Source organism: Drosophila yakuba, chromosome 3L, assembly GCF_016746365.2.
Source record: "Drosophila yakuba strain Tai18E2 chromosome 3L, Prin_Dyak_Tai18E2_2.1, whole genome shotgun sequence".
NCBI classification, from domain to species: domain Eukaryota; kingdom Metazoa; phylum Arthropoda; class Insecta; order Diptera; family Drosophilidae; genus Drosophila; species Drosophila yakuba.
Window position 1 is genome coordinate 23,393,914 of NC_052529.2, and position 20,174 is coordinate 23,414,087.

At 40.8% G+C, this 20,174-nt stretch overlaps 2 long non-coding RNA genes and 1 pseudogene across 2 annotated transcripts; 1 reads left to right on the plus strand and 2 right to left on the minus strand.

Annotated features, from left to right (window-relative positions):
- The first annotated feature begins 68 nt into the window (after positions 1 to 68).
- LOC120321484 lies at positions 69 to 20,101 on the plus strand (annotated as a pseudogene).
- On the minus strand, positions 961 to 5,418 carry LOC120321485. Its single transcript, XR_005561114.1, has 3 exons — positions 5,260 to 5,418; positions 1,735 to 2,104; positions 961 to 1,673 (listed from the first exon to the last, which is right to left on the minus strand). It is a non-coding gene; the product is annotated as an uncharacterized LOC120321485 (long non-coding RNA).
- Positions 6,536 to 9,160, minus strand: LOC120321486. Its single transcript, XR_005561115.1, has 2 exons — positions 8,894 to 9,160; positions 6,536 to 7,679 (listed from the first exon to the last, which is right to left on the minus strand). It is a non-coding gene; the product is annotated as an uncharacterized LOC120321486 (long non-coding RNA).
- Positions 20,102 to 20,174: the final 73 nt, after the last annotated feature.

A 20,174-nucleotide genomic window follows, 5' to 3' on the forward strand; every position in this document is an offset into this window, starting at 1 on the left:
TGTCTACATTTTCAAAGGTGTGACCGGGCTCCAAAACGGCTTCCCTTCCATTTCGCATTTCTTCGATTATGCCCATCGGGGACGATAAGAAGAAATTGTCCGCTGACAAACCCAGGTCTATTTTTTCACCACAAGGGCCCAAGAGTCCAAGAATCCCAAGCATTTCGGTGAAAACGCCTGCGCAGATTTCCGACGACTGTGCTACTCCATCCAAAGCCACAGTACAGCGCTAGCCAAATTCATTTCGGTTTCTGACCGCTTAAGCGAATTTCAGGCTCAGATCAACACTCCGGAATCCGCAGCTCCAACCGTCACGATGCTTAGCGTCCGTCGCGACCAAGTCCGAACCCTATGGGACAAGGTTGAAAAGGAATTCAACCTCTGCTCAGAGTGCCTTGTGTCAGCAGGCGAAGCGGCAGCAGGCAACATGCCTATTCTCAGGGCTAAATACAGCTATTTCTATTCAGTCTATGAAAGGTGTGTTGCCCAGCTCGTTGATAAAATCGAGCAGGGCACGTCTCAGTCCATCCCAGCCGCGAACGCTGCGCCCCAGGCCTACATTTCCTCTGGCTGTCGGTTGCCTCCATGCGATACAGAAGTTTTCGCAGGCGACTATCTTTGCTGGCCGACTTTCCAGGATCTTTTCACGGGGTAACGACATATGTCCTCGCGACATATCTCATCCGAAATTAAATCGACATACCTCCTAGCGGAGGTTTTGTCGATTTCAAAACGACATATCTCCTCCCGAAGTTTTTTGAGTTTTGAAAACGACATATCTCCGCTAGGAGGTATGTCGTTTTAATTTCGGATGAGATATGTCGTTTTGAAAACGACATATCTCCGCTAGGAGGAGGTTTATTATCGGCGGAGATGTGTCGTTTTTGGAGATACATCATCTTAAAAACGACACAGCAGAAAAATTTAAGATAGATTGCGGATGAATAAAACGAATTGCTATTACATTGTTTAAATTTATTTAGTTATATATATATACATTTTTTATAGCCTCTTCGACTTCCTGTTGGCAGGTCGGGCATTTGGGATTAGTTTCAATTCCATTTTGTTCGTGGTTATCGACAAGTTGGTCCCAGCATGTACTACATATGTTGACATGGTTACAGGGGCGAAGCATTACAGATTTCGGATTCATTAAGCATACATTACAAGGATTTTGTTGTATAAATAACGAATCCGAGAGTTGGCTTAAATTTGATGAACGTGATGACGATGATGTGGAAGAGTTTAGGTCGGAACACATTCCAGAAAAAAGATCTTGTTTTGAAAATGTTTCATTTAGACCGACAGTCCGTGCCAAGAACACCTGAATATCGATTTCGCCTTTCTCGAACATCTCCATATAGTTCATTGGTATCCGATAATAGCGGCAAGTACAAGAATTTCATAAATAAAAGATAAGCCGGTTTATTGCATTTAAGCATTTTTTCTAGACCATATGTTTTTCTTGCATTTCTCTTGCATGCTTGAGTAAAATGGAACCAGCAAGAATAAAAATTCATGGAAGGATGCAAGTTTTTTAAGGCGTTCCGCATCGCTGTTTCGTAGTCGGAAATAAATGATAAGCAACAAATATTTGAATCTTCATAGGTGAATAAATGCTGATAACAGAGCTCCGTTTTGCGCGTCACTAAGACAAATAAGAATGGGGTGTTCTACATAATAATAAAAACAAATTAATTTTGACATTAAATTAAACTGAAGTAAAACACATACCTTCTGCATATGCTTTATGTAAATAATAAGTAGTTGCTTAAAATCTCCAAACGGGCATACTTTGAATGTAGCATCAATTAAAAAATGCCGACTCTGCTCCTCAATATTTGCTTGCATCAAAGTAATGACCTTGTCCGACGAAAATATGCAATATGCAAATGATCCAGACATGTAAAGTTTTTAAAAAAAAACATTTGGAGAACTGCCCTTGGTCATCCCAAAACGACTCATGATGTTTTCATCTTTAAATGCTTCAAGTACGTCCACTGCGGAAGTTGGAGATTTGGGTAGAAAGGGTTGCCTCTTTCTTTGCAGAGTGCGTTTGACAGTGTCGTAATTGACTTCGATCTCCGCTTGTCCTTCCGTTTTTCTAATTAAAGAACAAAAACGGATTTGTATTATGAATGCACTTGTGTATTTCTGTATTGTGTACTTTTCAAGAGTATTTACACACTCAACATAAAAAAATATATATCACAAAAATACCCTCTTGTTCGAAGAAGGCTGTACATGATAACCCAGCAAACAAAGAGCGGACATAATGCGGATGGATCCGAAAAATTTCCAATAAAGATATTAAAAACGGACGTAGAATCGGAGTTTCCGCTTAATTATCGAAACCTGACCCGAAAACGGGCGCTACCGATCGTCGGCGGAGACTGGTGGCGGTGGCCCGCTTTATATAGGGCTCTGGCTGGCCTAGTGTGCCCGCTTATTTGTCGTTATTTTCGCCGCCTTAGTGTGCCCACTCCCTCGGTGGAACAGTGTGCCCACATTTGTTTGGCTCTGGCGTATTGTTTAAATTTGAAGTTTATTTTATGATTATGTTTGAAGTTCAGTTTATTTCATTACTTTAATTTACTTCAATATGTATTCATTTCACTCCATCATTTTACTTTTATATAAATTATAAATTATTTATTATTATTATTATTATTGGTAACTATAATAAAAATAAATAATAACAATTTAAAGTAAAATAAATCATTGTTTTTTATATATATGTAAAAAAAGAAATGAAATTATTATTATTATCTGAAACGAATTTATTCGAACACATTTATAATATTATAAAAGTATCTCAAAAGATACCAAATACGTCCCGTGAATAATATTAAAAAAGTATCGCGAATGATACAAATCCGTTTCGTAAATAATATTATAAAAGTATCGCGAATGATATCGAATTCGGACCGGTTTTGATACCGCAAAAGGTCCGCAAACTCAATCATTTTCGGGTTCCGAAAATGATAGCTTTTGCTGCCACAAAACCCCTGTCAGATGATTAACTTAAGTATCGTTCGCGGATCTGAAATCGGACGTTTTGTCCGCCTGAAGTCCGCAAAACTATCGTTTTTAATATCATAAACGGAATTTTTGTCTGCTGGGATAACATCCAAAAGTTGGCGTGTATGTACATATGTATGTATTAGAGGTGGCCCGTGCACGAAACCTAGTCCCAAGAAAAAGACCGAGGCCTGTACGCCGCGCCCACCTCTAGTATGTATGTATTTACGGAAGCGCTAAAGGCTCATGTACATAGTTTTTTTGGTAAATTGATAGAAAATTACAAGACTAATACAAAAATGAAAAAATTTCAAAACATTTTTCAAAAGTGTGGGCGTGGCAGTTTTGGGCGGTTTGTGGGCGATAGAGTGGGCGTGGCAACATGAATCGACAAACTTGCGCTGCTTCTATGTCCCTGGAGTCTATATGCTTAATCTCAACTTTCTAGCTTTTGTAGTTCCTGAGATCTCGACGTTCATACGGACGGACAGACGGACGGACAGACGGACATGGCCAGATCGACTCGGCTATTGATCCTGATCAAGAATATATATACTTTATATGTTGGAAACGCTTCCTTCTGCCTGTTACATACTTTTCAACGAATCTGGTATACCCTTTTACTCTACGAGTAACGGGTATAAAAATATGAGTTCGACATTTTGAGAAAAACAATGTCAACTTTATCATAAATATTTATGAAATTGATGAAGCAGGTGAAATAATTGTTGGTACCACGATTAAAACAAAAGAAAGAAAACGGAACCACATTAATATATTGGGAATAGATAATATTACCCAAAACATTATGCATTATGCGTATATAACAAATCTTTATACATTATGCTCTTCACAATTTTCTAAAGGAAAATCGGGAGGATATTTTTGTGAGAACCGTTTTCAGTGTTATCAGGTGAAAAGCACTACTCACAACAAACTGAAATGTGGAAAAGTGTCCTCATTTTATCTTGACACTAATACGACAACATCGTTTAAAGGGTATCACAAAAAATTATCTCCTCCAGTGGTAATTTTTGCAGACTTTAAGGCTGTTCTTGAAAATTATAAAACATGCTTGAATTTTTCTGCTTCCTCGTCAACCACGCAAGTACAAAAGCATACGGCATGTGCAGTATCTTTTTATATTTCCCATAAAGATTATCCTAATCTTAACGAGCTGTGGACCTACGAAGGTAAATAGAACAACATTTAAAAAAAATTATATTTAACTTTCATATTTAAATTTTATAATTTTATAAGCGTTGATTGTATACAAACATTTTGTAAAACTCTTAATGAAAAAACTAAGTCTGTATTACAAATATTGGGTTAACTCCAAGAAACCGAGGGATGACTCATTTGATGAACAGCTTCAAAATGGAAATGGTTGCGCCTGTGAAAAAGAAATAAATGCGAGCGACCTGGACAAATTCTTCGACCAATTTTCTGGAGAATACGTAGGTCCAATCCATAGGAATTGTAAGCCTAAGCTTAGTTTAATTTGTCTAAATATGATATCCATTTATTTGTTACTAAATTAGAGGGGGACTTAAGTCCCATAACTTGCAATAAAGAGCTCTATATAGCTCTTACGCAGACTATAAAAATCAATGCTACAAGCAGATATAAGATACATAGATTCAGTCCTATTTTTTTATACCCGTTACTCGTAGAGTAAAAGGGTATACTAGATTCGTTGAAAAGTATGTAACAGGCAGAAGGAAGCGTTTCCGACCATATAAAGTATATATATTCTTGATCAGGATCAGTAGCCGAGTCGATCTGGCCATGTCCGTCTGTCCGTCCGTCTGTCTGTCCGTCTGTCCGTATGAACGTCGAGATCTCAGGAACTACAAAAGCTAGAAAGTTGAGATTAAGTATACAGACTCCAGGGACATAGACGCAGCGCAAGATTGTCGATTCAGGTTGCCACGCCCACTCTAACGCCCACAAACCGCCCAAAACTGCCACGCCCACATTTTTGAAAAATGATTTAATATTTTTTCATTTTTGTATTGGTCTTTCTATTTCTAGACCAAATTTCAAATTTCTATCGATTTACCAAAAAACTTTTTGCCACGCCCACTCTAACGCCCACAAACCGCCAAAAACTGTCCTTCGCACTTACACTAGCTGAGTAACGGGTATCAGATAGTCGGGGAACTCGACTATAGCGTTCTCTCTTGTTTTTCCTGTATTGCTTGGATATTAATTTGTGTTTGTTTTAGAAGTACTTACAACGCGGAGAAAAGACTCCAATTCCACCATTCATTTTCTCCGTTTCCAGTTGTAAATAAAAAAATAAAATTTTTACAACGTATTATTTTACATTTTATTTTACCGTGTTCCACAATCCAAGTGTTCTAACCGTAAATCAGGTGGACCTAATTACCATAAATCACAGTCACCTGTCCAATTAGTCGAAACTACGGCGTTTCCACTTCGTAAATCTTACACCACTTTCTCACCCATTACATCCTATACGGTCTTCTTCCGCTGCTTTATACCGTTTACGGCGGCAAGCTTAAATTTGATAAGTGCGGTCTAAGGAATCTGTCTACATTTTCAAAGGTGTGACCGGGCTCCAAAACGGCTTCCCTTCCATTTCGCATTTCTTCGATTATGCCCATCGGGGACGATAAGAAGAAATTGTCCGCTGACAAACCCAGGTCTATTTTTTCACCACAAGGGCCCAAGAGTCCAAGAATCCCAAGCATTTCGGTGAAAACGCCTGCGCAGATTTCCGACGACTGTGCTACTCCATCCAAAGCCACAGTACAGCGCTAGCCAAATTCATTTCGGTTTCTGACCGCTTAAGCGAATTTCAGGCTCAGATCAACACTCCGGAATCCGCAGCTCCAACCGTCACGATGCTTAGCGTCCGTCGCGACCAAGTCCGAACCCTATGGGACAAGGTTGAAAAGGAATTCAACCTCTGCTCAGAGTGCCTTGTGTCAGCAGGCGAAGCGGCAGCAGGCAACATGCCTATTCTCAGGGCTAAATACAGCTATTTCTATTCAGTCTATGAAAGGTGTGTTGCCCAGCTCGTTGATAAAATCGAGCAGGGCACGTCTCAGTCCATCCCAGCCGCGAACGCTGCGCCCCAGGCCTACATTTCCTCTGGCTGTCGGTTGCCTCCATGCGATACAGAAGTTTTCGCAGGCGACTATCTTTGCTGGCCGACTTTACAGGATCTTTTCACGGGGTAACGACATATGTCCTCGCGACATATCTCATCCGAAATTAAATCGACATACCTCCTAGCGGAGGTTTTGTCGATTTCAAAACGACATATCTCCTCCCGAAGTTTTTTGAGTTTTGAAAACGACATATCTCCGCTAGGAGGTATGTCGTTTTAATTTCGGATGAGATATGTCGTTTTGAAAACGACATATCTCCGCTAGGAGGAGGTTTATTATCGGCGGAGATGTGTCGTTTTTGGAGATACATCATCTTAAAAACGACACAGCAGAAAAATTTAAGATAGATTGCGGATGAATAAAACGAATTGCTATTACATTGTTTAAATTTATTTAGTTATATATATATACATTTTTTATAGCCTCTTCGACTTCCTGTTGGCAGGTCGGGCATTTGGTATTAGTTTCAATTCCATTTTGTTCGTGGTTATCGACAAGTTGGTCCCAGCATGTACTACATATGTTGACATGGTTACAGGGGCGAAGCATTACAGATTTCGGATTCATTAAGCATACATTACAAGGATTTTGTTGTATAAATAACGAATCCGAGAGTTGGCTTAAATTTGATGAACGTGATGACGATGATGTGGAAGAGTTTAGGTCGGAACACATTCCAGAAAAAAGATCTTGTTTTGAAAATGTTTCATTTAGACCGACAGTCCGTGCCAAGAACACCTGAATATCGATTTCGCCTTTCTCGAACATCTCCATATAGTTCATTGGTATCCGATAATAGCGGCAAGTACAAGAATTTCATAAATAAAAGATAAGCCGGTTTATTGCATTTAAGCATTTTTTCTAGACCATATGTTTTTCTTGCATTTCTCTTGCATGCTTGAGTAAAATGGAACCAGCAAGAATAAAAATTCATGGAAGGATGCAAGTTTTTTAAGGCGTTCCGCATCGCTGTTTCGTAGTCGGAAATAAATGATAAGCAACAAATATTTGAATCTTCATAGGTGAATAAATGCTGATAACAGAGCTCCGTTTTGCGCGTCACTAAGACAAATAAGAATGGGGTGATCTACATAATAATAAAAACAAATTAATTTTGACATTAAATTAAACTGAAGTAAAACACATACCTTCTGCATATGCTTTATGTAAATAATAAGTAGTTGCTTAAAATCTCCAAACGGGCATACTTTGAATGTAGCATCAATTAAAAAATGCCGACTCTGCTCCTCAATATTTGCTTGCATCAAAGTAATGACCTTGTCCGACGAAAATATGCAATATGCAAATGATCCAGACATGTAAAGTTTTTAAAAAAAAACATTTGGAGAACTGCCCTTGGTCATCCCAAAACGACTCATGATGTTTTCATCTTTAAATGCTTCAAGTACGTCCACTGCGGAAGTTGGAGATTTGGGTAGAAAGGGTTGCCTCTTTCTTTGCAGAGTGCGTTTGACAGTGTCGTAATTGACTTCGATCTCCGCTTGTCCTTCCGTTTTTCTAATTAAAGAACAAAAACGGATTTGTATTATGAATGCACTTGTGTATTTCTGTATTGTGTACTTTTCAAGAGTATTTACACACTCAACATAAAAAAATATATATCACAAAAATACCCTCTTGTTCGAAGAAGGCTGTACATGATAACCCAGCAAACAAAGAGCGGACATAATGCGGATGGATCCGAAAAATTTCCAATAAAGATATTAAAAACGGACGTAGAATCGGAGTTTCCGCTTAATTATCGAAACCTGACCCGAAAACGGGCGCTACCGATCGTCGGCGGAGACTGGTGGCGGTGGCCCGCTTTATATAGGGCTCTGGCTGGCCTAGTGTGCCCGCTTATTTGTCGTTATTTTCGCCGCCTTAGTGTGCCCACTCCCTCGGTGGAACAGTGTGCCCACATTTGTTTGGCTCTGGCGTATTGTTTAAATTTGAAGTTTATTTTATGATTATGTTTGAAGTTCAGTTTATTTCATTACTTTAATTTACTTCAATATGTATTCATTTCACTCCATCATTTTACTTTTATATAAATTATAAATTATTTATTATTATTATTATTATTGGTAACTATAATAAAAATAAATAATAACAATTTAAAGTAAAATAAATCATTGTTTTTTATATATATGTAAAAAAAGAAATGAAATTATTATTATTATCTGAAACGAATTTATTCGAACACATTTATAATATTATAAAAGTATCTCAAAAGATACCAAATACGTCCCGTGAATAATATTAAAAAAGTATCGCGAATGATACAAATCCGTTTCGTAAATAATATTATAAAAGTATCGCGAATGATATCGAATTCGGACCGGTTTTGATACCGCAAAAGGTCCGCAAACTCAATCATTTTCGGGTTCCGAAAATGATAGCTTTTGCTGCCACAAAACCCCTGTCAGATGATTAACTTAAGTATCGTTCGCGGATCTGAAATCGGACGTTTTGTCCGCCTGAAGTCCGCAAAACTATCGTTTTTAATATCATAAACGGAATTTTTGTCTGCTGGGATAACATCCAAAAGTTGGCGTGTATGTACATATGTATGTATTAGAGGTGGCCCGTGCACGAAACCTAGTCCCAAGAAAAAGACCGAGGCCTGTACGCCGCGCCCACCTCTAGTATGTATGTATTTACGGAAGCGCTAAAGGCTCATGTACATAGAGCGCTAACGGTTCTTAGAACAACACAAAGAATTTACTTACTCAGCCAAAACATCATTAAAAACTTTTTTGGTGTCATTATTGGAGCTACTTTGACACTTTTTTTTAACTTCAGACAGCACTTCAATTTTCTGCATTTCCTGGCCCTGCGGACCATGAAAATGCTGCACTTGCTCCGTCTTCGAATAAACGCGAGTCTTATCCGCACTTAGATAAACCCGAGCTTTGCAGTCTTTGATACGACACACGTACGCGATGTCACCTTCTTTTAATTGTCTATTTTTAACATAGATCTGATTGTCATCTGTCGTATACAATAATGTGGAGCACCCGGCTCGGCTTCCCTCCTTAAGTTCAAATTTAATATCCATTTCTTATTTTTTCCTTAAAAAGCGACTGAACACTGTGCCAAACCGAAATCAAATGGCTGTAGTCGCAAAGTAAAGAAGATCAGTGGCGCCAAGTCATACTGACGTTTACACAGAAAAAAATATTTTTATACAACTTCAAGTATTTATTAAGAATAATCTTATTTTTAAACCCACAACAGAATACAACCTAAAAACTATTTAAAGAATATACATACTGACCAAACAAGAATTTGTATAAAATAATAATATATAATAACATACTTAAATGTAAAATTAAAAAAAAAAATTTTAACGTTTATTTATGCGCATTTATACATGTACGTACTTAGAAAAGCGCACTTTTGCGCGTGTCTTTCTTTGCAAATGATCATATACATATGTACATTGTATGTCGTTTTGAAAGAGTCACATCTCCTACACGAAAATGTACTGGGAGGAGATATGTCGCGAGGACATATGTCGCTATGCCCTTTTCACAGCCATTTATATCAATAATCCGCGGCCGACTCCGGTTGAAAAGTTATTCCACTTAAATACCAAAACAAGTGGCGACGCGCATGCCATCGTTTCGATTTCGCCTCTCACCAACGAGGGTTTCCGCTCTGCGTGGGAAAACCTAATAGAGCGTTTCGAAAATAAACGATTGTTGGTAAACAGTCAATTGAAAATACTGTTTAATGTGCAGTCGATACCACAGGAATCTGGGGCGGCCTTGAAGGTACTGCAAAGTACTGTTCAAGGTTGTTTGACTGCCTTAGAACTGTCAGGCATCAACACTGAGAACTGGGACTGCCTGCTGGAATATCTGTGTTCATCCAAGCTCCCGAAGATAACTCTCTCCTTATGGGAGCAGTCGCTACATAAGAAAGCCGACATCCCGACATGGGCAGAGCTGAACACCTTCCTCACAGAACGTCATCGAACCCTAGAGGACATCGATGATGTGAGACCGTCCGTACCAAGTCAGTCGCATTCCAAAGCGATGAACTCAAACTAGAAAACTAAATTCCTATGAGACGAAAGTGGCTTCAAAATCGAAAAGTTGCGACTTGTGCAACAAGGAATATCATCCTGTCCGTGTATGTCCGCGTTTTCTCCAAATGTCGGTTGACGACCGGTCAGCCTACATTAAACGGAAGCAGTTGCTTTGCAAAGGGACATCAGCTTCGTGAGTGCAAAAGCACGCACAATTGTTTTACTTGCCGGCATCACACGTTGTTGCACCGCAACAACTTTTTTCCAGCAATTCAAGCCCTTCAAATGCTGCAAGGCCAATTTCCGCTAATCAGGCAAATTTCGTTCCAAATGAGCAAGCCGGTGTTCAAAATTATTTCGCCACGGGCTCAAGAGCTATCCTTCTTGGCACTGCCATAATCAATATTTCCCATCTTGGCACTAACTTTAAGGCACGCGGCATGATCGACTCCGGATCAGAGGCGACATTCATAACCGAGCGACTGTTCAATCTAGTTAGATTGCCATTCCAGGTGGTTCAAGCCCAAGTCTCGGGCTTAAAGCAAACAGTAGCTGCTCAGTCCAAGAAGCTCTGCAGTTTCACCATCCGATCTCCGACTAGGCCCGCGTTGCAGTTGGAGACGACGGCCTATGTCCTCCCTCAACTAGCCGGAAATCTGCCTTCCTACCCAATTCCGCAAAATTTTCTTCGGGATCTTCCCGATTTTCCACTGGCGGATCCAAAATTCTATGAGAGCGCACAAATAGATGTCCTTATCGGAGCCGACATTCTGCCTTCGGTGCTTCTGAGTGGAGCAAAAACCAACATCTGTGGCTCTCTCTTGGGCCAAGAGACCATTTTCGGCTGGGTACTAACTGGGCCAGTGTCAACTTCAGTCCAAAGCAGAATTTCCTCTTTTTCGACAGAGATCTCCCACGCGTACAATAATTCACTGAACAAACTACTCACAAAAATTTGGGAGGTGGAGAATATACCAACAAAGTTGGTAAAAGAATCCGATTCTATGTGCGAGAAGAATTTCATCAAACGACCACGAGAAACGAGTGCGGCAAATATGTCGTTACTCTGCCTTTTGGCGACCCATAACATATCGGCCAAAAAGAGATGAGGCCTTGAAAGCGAGATACGATTCGGTGATCCAGGAATATCTCGACTTAAAGCACATACGACAAGTTCTTCCTACCCATGATAGCAACGCCTATTATATGCCACATCACGCCGTCTTAAAACCGGAAAGTGTAACTACTAAACTCCGTGTAGTATTCAATGCCTCCAGCCCTTCATCGAATGGTACCAGTTTAAATGATATATCCTTCATGCTGTCCCTGTCTTACAGTCCGACTTAACCATTCAAATTCTGAAGTGGCGGTATTTCCGATATGTGTTCAGCGCCGATATCGAAAAAATGTATCGGCAGATCTGGGTAGATCCGAAACACACTCCATTCCAGCGAATACTTTTCCGTAACAATAGAGGGGAAATCAGAGATTTCGAATTGAAAACAGTAACCTTTGGAGTCAATTGCGCGCCTTTCCTGGCCATCCGAGTACTGCAGCAGCTAGCAGCTGACGTAGAACTCAGCCATCCAAAAGCTAGCAATATCATTCGAAATTTCATGTAAGTTAAGACCAAATATGATAAGAACACACAAGAATCCAAATCTCGATCACTCTACCACATGCAGTACATCCGCCACGAGCAGACAGTCAGCGAAGTCCCAATAACAACAACAAGCCCAATGCAGCCCAACATTAACCAAGAAATTGCACAACAAACAACAGCTCAGCAAGAACAGGCACATTGACTGCGACGGCAGTGCATCCGCCACGTGCGCTGCATCAGCAGAATGTCTGCACCGGCCAAGTCGTGGGAACGCCAACGACATCGGACACCATCAGCGACAACGGCGCAGCCACAACGGCAGCGGCAGCGACGGCTTCGACGACATCAGCGACGTCGGCAGAGAATAGGTTTAATTATTAATTGTAAAACTTAGTCCAGTTTGTTCCAAAACTTTTAAAAGAAAATTAAAAATATCTTTTAATTGGCGCCCGAACAGGAACCGGTAAACAGAGCCTTCGTCAAAAGGATCACGCGTAACGTTAAAGTACCTAAAGCAGCTACAAGTTCGCGTCGCAGTGCCTAAAATATAGCCACAGTGACCACTGACTAATCAACAACTACAAAAAATAAGTAGAAGTGACAAAAAATCGCACAGTGTAAAAGTGCCTTTAAAAAAGAAGCCACAACATCAAGTGCGTCCAGTGAACAAGTGCGAAAGATTCTAAGGTTCAGTTTAACCGGTCTAAGAACTATCGCCGACTCTCCTGTAGTGTCCGTCCGCAGGAGCCTTCGAAGGAACTCAGTGCCACCAAGGGTCCCGAGTCACCCACACCCGAGCACCGCAACGTCGCTGCCCAACGTGGGACAAAAAGGATCAAACCCAAGGGGTCATCGAGGGAACGTCGCCGAAAATGTTATTTATCGCGTAAGCTAGAAAAATAAATTTAAAAACAAACACTACTATACTAAAGAGAAGAATTAAAAAAAGGGAAAGAAAAGTAAATTTAAAAACAAGAAAAAATTTTGAAACAAGAAAGATACGAATCTTATGGAATAATAATCTATTGAAAATAAGTCAAAATAGAATTTAAACAACAATACTTAAAGAAATATACAATAAGCTTAAATAATTTTAGAAAAAATACATCGATATATAACTCAAACTAAAAATTCAAAAAGAAAAAACACCCGAAAACCCAAAACATCTATTAGTTGTTGTCCGAAATAAACAAATCCTTAAGCCTTTAACATGTCAAAAGATAGAGAATTGGCAAGTGCATTAGCTGCACTCAATATAGGTACCGATGGCGGGGAACAACCCGGGGTAAGCAGGCCTACGGCCACCAGTACACCAGTAGCTAGCCCAGAGCTAAAACAGGTAATTATGTCTCTCATCAAAGAGGCATTAGGCGGAACCGAGTTTATTGGGGAACTTTTGAATAAAGGCAGACCATCAGAAATGTTAGAACGGGTCATCTCTACCATACTTCCAATGCATCATGGAAGATGGCACCAAACTAAATTTTCTCATAGACACCGGATCGAACCAGAACTACATCCAACCAAATCTGGTGCCACACCCAAAAAAGAACGAAGGTAAATTTTTCGCAAATTCAGTGGGAGGACAAACCCCAATAACTCACCATACTTTTCTCACTCTGTTCAATAACAGAGATAGACCCATCAAATTTTTCTTACTGCCTACACTCAAAACTTTCCACAGCATCCTAGAGAACGACACACTAAAACAACTAAACGCGGTTATTAACGTTAAAAACGATATATTAACATTAAATGGAAACTATAATATCCGAGTGAAACAACTAGTGACTTAATCAGTAAACAACATAAAGCTCAGAATGGAGCATATGTCGAACAGTCAGAAGAATCTTATAAATTCACTCACCCAGAAACATTCAAACTTATTTGCGGACCCAGATGAAAGACTAACTTACACTACCAGAGTAATAGGTGAAATAAGGACATCATCGGATGCACCGGTGTATAGCAAACACTACCCGTACCCAACTTCTTTAAGGCCCGAGGTAGAAAAGCAGATGGGACAATTGCTACAAGACGGCATAATACGACCTTCACGGTCACCATACAACGCACCCGTATGGATAGTCCCCAAAAAAAGCGACGCGTCCGGAGAAAAGAAGTATAGGATAGTCATTGACTATCGAAAACTTAACTCCGTAACTATTTCGGAAAGGTACCCTATCCCTAAGATTGGAGAAATAATCGCACAATTGGGTGACAATAAATATTTCTCCGTTCTAGATCTCAAAAGCGGATTCCACCAGATACCGCTTAAAGAAAAGGGCATAGAAAAAACTGCGTTCGCAATCAACGGCGGAAAATTCGAATTCACTCGATTACCTTTCGGTTTAAAGAACTCACCGTCTATTTTCCAGAGAGCATTAGACGATATTCTAAGGGACGAAGGAAAAATATGCTACGTGTATATCGACGATATTATCGTCTTTAGTCGGTCCGAAAATGAACATGCCACGCACTTAGATAAGATATTTGCCACATTAGAAAAAGCCAATATGAAAGTGCAGATGGACAAATGTGAATTCTTCAAAGAGGAGGTAAATTTCTTGGGATTCACTATCTCACAAAAAGGCGTCAAAACAAACGCGGATAAAGTAAAAGCAATAGAAAAGTTTCCGATCCCCACAACACTAAAAGAACTTAGATCTTTCCTAGGTCTGGCAAGTTACTATAGGCGTTTTATTCGCGACTATGCTAAACTTGCAAAACCACTGACTAACTTATTGAGAGGCGAAAAGGGTCGCCTCCCAAAAAATATTTCAAATAAAACAAAGATAGATCTGAACAACGACGCGATAAGCGCATTTGATAAGATAAGAAGAACTTTAGCCTCACAAGACGTCACACTGGCGTACCCAGACTTTAGTAAGGAATTCAAGTTAACAACGGACGCCTCAAACTTTGCTATAGGCGCCGTCTTAGAACAAGAATCCCGACCGATCACTTTCATTTCCCGTACGCTCTCGAAGACCGAAGAAAACTACGCAACAAATGAGAAAGAAATGCTAGCAATAGTTTAGGCACTTCAGAGCCTACGAATGTACCTTTACGGTACAGCCAAGGTGATAATATACACTGACCACCAACCGTTGACTTTCGCTCTTAGTTCAAAGAACCATAATGGGAAACTTAAAAGATGGAAAAGCTACTTAGAGGAATACAACCACGAGCTAAGATACAAGCCGGGTACCTCTAACGTAGTAGCCGACGCACTTTCCAGAATCCCAACAAACCCCCAAATAAATAGTACAACGGCGACGGTTCATAGCGACGAAAGTTCCTCGCATAATTTGATACCATTCGAAAATGTCGAAGAGTCGTTCGAAATTTCCTTTCCTACTTTTCATAGGCACATAATAAAAAAGAAATCAGATTCCGAGGAAGATCTGGTGGATATTCTAAAAAAACACCTAAACCCAAAAATCGTGAACGGGATCTTCACACCCGAACACGTAATGGCAAAATCCAGAATATTTACCCACAGCACTTTAACAATTACAAAACTAGATACACGCAGAAACAAGTCACAGACGTGAGTTCAGAGAGCGAACAGGATAATATCGTAGCTTCCGAACACATGAGGGCGCATAGAAACGCCATTGAAAATAAAATCCAGATACTAAGCAAGTTTTTCTTTCCTGGCCTTCGAAAAAAAACAGAAGCCACGGCAAAAGCATGCGGGACTTGCAAAATAGCCAAATATGACAGACATCCGCATTATGGGGAGATTCAACCAACCCCCATACCGACGTACCCCGGACAAATCATTCATGTAGACATCTACACGACCCAAAAACAGCTTGTACTAACGGCCATAGATAAATTTTCAAAATATGCCCAGATAAAACTATTAAGATCAAAAGCATCGGAAGATATAAAACATCCACTAAGAGAAATTATGATAGCATTCGGTATGCCCAAGCAGATTGTAACAGACAACGAAAAGGCTCTAAATTCAGCAGCTATCAAGTTTCTGCTGCAAGAGCAGCTGCAGGCAAAAGTCTACACGACACCGCCCTATACTTCGACTAGCAATGGGCAAGTCGAAAGATTTCATTCAACTCTAACAGAGATAATGAGATGCCTTAAGCTAGACGAAAGCACACTTGAATTCGAAGAACTACTCTTTAAAGCAGTTGAAGAGTACAATACTTCAGTTCATTCAACAACACAAAAAAAACCAATAGACTTATTTTCGGAAACCAATTAAGCGCAAACCACCAAGAACTTAAAGATGTTAGGAAAAAGATCAGCGAAAAAATAGAAAAAAAACAGAATACAGACTTAGAATACCACAACCAAAGAAATAACCCAATAAAGAAATACGAGGTAGGGGAAACAGTTTATGTGAAAATAGATAAAAGGTTAGGGTCAAAACTAACGTGTTCAACATTGAAGAATACGAATCCGCGTTCGGTGACATATCGAACAGATTAAATGAAATTAATAAAGCGCACCCACTTCTCTCTTTCTTAAAATTCGAACTTATGAAGTCGGAATCAGACTTAAGAAAACTTAAACCTTTTAAAAAACAAAAAAGGGCAATAGATGCTTTGGGAACGGCATGGAAATGGTTGGCCGGTTCACCGGACCACCATGACAAAGAAATAATAATCAATAAAATAAACGAACAGCTCGAGAACAATAATTAACAGTTAATAATAAATAAAGTACTAAATGATAGAATTAAGCAGTTAAGCTTAATAACCAACAATATAATTAAGGCGAAAAAATCTCTATTGCAATATAAATTACACATACTTAAAGAAGAACTTAATAACCTAGTTCATGCAATAGATTGGTCAAAAACAGATACCATAAATTCCATTATATTATCAGAATACGAAACTGAACAAATCGAAAACCTATTCAATAAAGAGATTGTTTTAATGAACATAGAAGAACTGCTAGAATTTTCCAAAATAAAAATTGCCACCAACGGCAAAAACCTATTGTACATTATTAGCATACCTTTAATTTCTAACGAAACCTGTACACATACAATTTTAAAACCAATAAAAAAGGGTAAAATAATTTACGAGATAAAATACACTAAAATCATCCAATGTAACCAAATAAATTACGGCCTTAAAGGAAATTGTGAAACCCATAACGATAAGTCAATTTGTAATAAAATAAACCTAGTAGACCTAAGCAACGACACGTGTATCACACCGCTACTAAAAAGTCGAACACCTAACTGCAAGATCATCAATAGCCAACACGTAGCGGACCACGAGGAAATCCTGACCGGCACCATTCTCCTGAATGACTTCAGAGGCACCGTACTCATCGACAGGGAGGAGACAACCTTGGAAGGAACGTTCCTAGTCCAATCCCAGAACTCTACAATCGTCATAGCAAATGACGTGTATGAGACGAAGATGATGACGTACGCCGAGGCTGCACCCCCAGTTCTTCAACTCCAAGCACGAGAGAGCAAGGTGGAAGAAGTTCTTTCGCTACAAATGCTAAAGGAATTCAATATCAACAATACCAGGGAGCTTGAGATGATAAGAGACGACAGCACCAAGACAGCAACAATCAACGTCTCGGTGACAGGAACTCTGCTTTTGGCACTCATCGCGGCAATCGGCTGGATAGCAAAACAAAAGCTATCTCATAGGGGCCACCAGCTAAATAAGGAAGTCGAAACACCAGGAACAAAACCAAAGACACCTACTGGACCAACCCGGAAACGCCTCTACATCGCATCCAAGGACGTCTGCGTCTAAAGGGGGAGGAGTTAAGACCAAATATGATAAGAACACACAAGAACCCAAATCTCGATCACGACTCCACCACATGCAGTACATCCGCCACGAGCAGACAGTCAGCGAAGTCCCAATAACAACAACCAGCCCAATGCAGCCCAACATAAACCAAGAAATTGCACAACAAACAACAGCTCAGCAAGAACAGGCACATTGACTAAAGCTACGACGGCAGTGCATCCGCCACGTGCGCTGCATCAGCAGAATGTCTGCACCGGCCAAGTCGTGGGAACGCCAACGACATCGGACACCATCAGCGACAACGGCGCAGCCACAACGGCAGCGGCAGCGACGGCTTCGACGACATCAGCGACGTCGGCAGAGAATAGGTTTAATTATTAATTGTAAAACTTAGTCCAGTTAGTTCCAAAATTAACACCAATAAAATCTGACGTGTTCTTTTTTTAAAAGAAAATTAAAAATATCTTTTAATTTGTATGTGGATGATGTTTTAGCCGGAGCGGACTCCACGGAAGAAGCTCAGCTCATGGTGCAAGAGCTCCGGGCGCTCTGAATTCCGCCGGATTTTCATTAAGGAAATGGACCTCCAACCAAAAGGAAGTTTTAGCGGCCATTCAGAGCAACCATCTATTAAATACTGATTTTCTCAAGATCGATGCAGCACTGCCAAAACCCTCGGTTTTCGCTGGAAGGCAACCTCAGACGAATTCTTCTTCGTCCCGCCAGAGTTGGCTATTGAAACGTCCTTTACAAAACGCCAAGTCCTGTCCCAAATTGCCAAATTTAGCGCCGTTTATCGTTCGAGCTAAAATTTTCATGCAGGATATTTGGCTGCAGGAGCTTGGGTGGGACGAAAACATTCCAAATGAGCTTTTTCAGCGATGGCTTAATTTTCTCCGAAGTTATTCGGTTTTAGAGCAGATACGCATTCCACGCTGGCTATCGTTTCATCCAGATTTCAAGGTCGAGCATCATGGCTTTTGCGATGCATCGCAAAAGGCTTATGGGTCGGCAATAGAAGTGGGAAGCACCATTATGGTGCAACTCCTAACCACGAAAACCCGGGTAGCACCAGTCAAAACGGTTTCGCTCCCAGGACTGGAGCTGTGCGGAGCGTTATTGCTTTCCGAAAAGGCTGCAGCCATCATTCCACAGATGCCTACGATTAACTTTACTGTTGGACGGACTCCACGATAGTGCTTGCATGGTTAGGCAAGCCAGCGTGCCAGTGGACCACATATGTAGCCAATAAGGTGACGAAGATCGCCCAGGCCACAAAAACAGAGAATTGGTCTCATGTTCAATCTGAGCATAATCCAGCAGACCTGGCAAGTAGAGGAGTTTCCCTCCAAGATCTAGCCGATAGCCAGTTATGGTGGCACGGACCGACTTGGTTGAAAAATCCAGGCAACCAATGGCCAACTCAGGTCAAAAACGCTCCGGTGACCGACCTGGAGAAGCATGCTCTTAAAGTTCATCTCGCAAAAGCTCCTTCTGAAGAGTTGTTGGCACGTTTATCCAAGCTTGAGAAAGCTCTACGGGTCCTTGCTTATGTTCATCGCTTCATTCAGCGGCGCAGGAAGCAGACATCTCCATCTGATGTGCATTTGCTGGCCACTGAAATCGCCGCCGCCGAGCGGTTCCTAATTTCGAACACTCAGCGCAGAGAATTCCCTGTGGAATATCACTGCCTAAGTGAAAAGTGTCCAGTGCCAAGTTCAAGTGCCATCCTAAGCATAAACCCGTTTCTAGATCCGCAAGGACTGATCAGGGCGTGCGGCCGTGTGGCGGATTCCGAAAGCCTTCAATACAATGAACGGCATCCAGTGATTCTTCCGTATAACTGCCTGCTTTCTCGCCTCCTTGCAAATTTCACTCATCGCATAACTCTCCATGGTGGTAACCAGTTAATGGTGCGCCTCATCCGGTCGAAATACTGGATTCCGAGAATTAAGAACCTGATGAAAGCAGTAGTAAATTCGTGCAAAGTATGTGGGATCCACAAAAAGCGGTTGCAAAGCCAACTAATGGGTGTCCTGCCCAAAGAAAGAGCATCGTTCTCCCGACCGTTCACGTATACTGGCATGGATTAGGCCGGTCCGTTCGATATAATGAACTATACGGAAAGAGCATGTCTTATTACAAAGGGGTATGTATTAGTTTTTGTTTGTTTCTCCACCAAGGCCATCCATTTAGAGCCTACATCTGACTTAACGACCGAAAAGTTTCTTGCTGATTTCGCTCGTTTTGTATCCAGAAGAGGGTGTCCACGTCAAGTCCAGTCAGACAATGGCAAAACCTTTGTTGGCGCTGCCACCCTGCTTTCCCGCGATTTCCTTTAAGTCGTAAAAGAGTCGGTGACGAATGCTTATAGTCATCAAGAGATGCAATGGCAATTTATTCCTCCGGGGGCACCCCATATGGGAGGCCTTTGGGAAGCAGGCGTAAAAAGTTTTAAGACGCTACTTTACAAATGCACTGCCACACGAAAATACACGTTCGAAGAGCTCTCCACGCTCTTGGCAAAAATAGAAGCGTGCCTTAACTCCAGGCCGCTCTCTCCTATGTCTGAGGATCAGACAGATTTGCTGGCTCTGACGCCAGGTCATTTCCTTGTC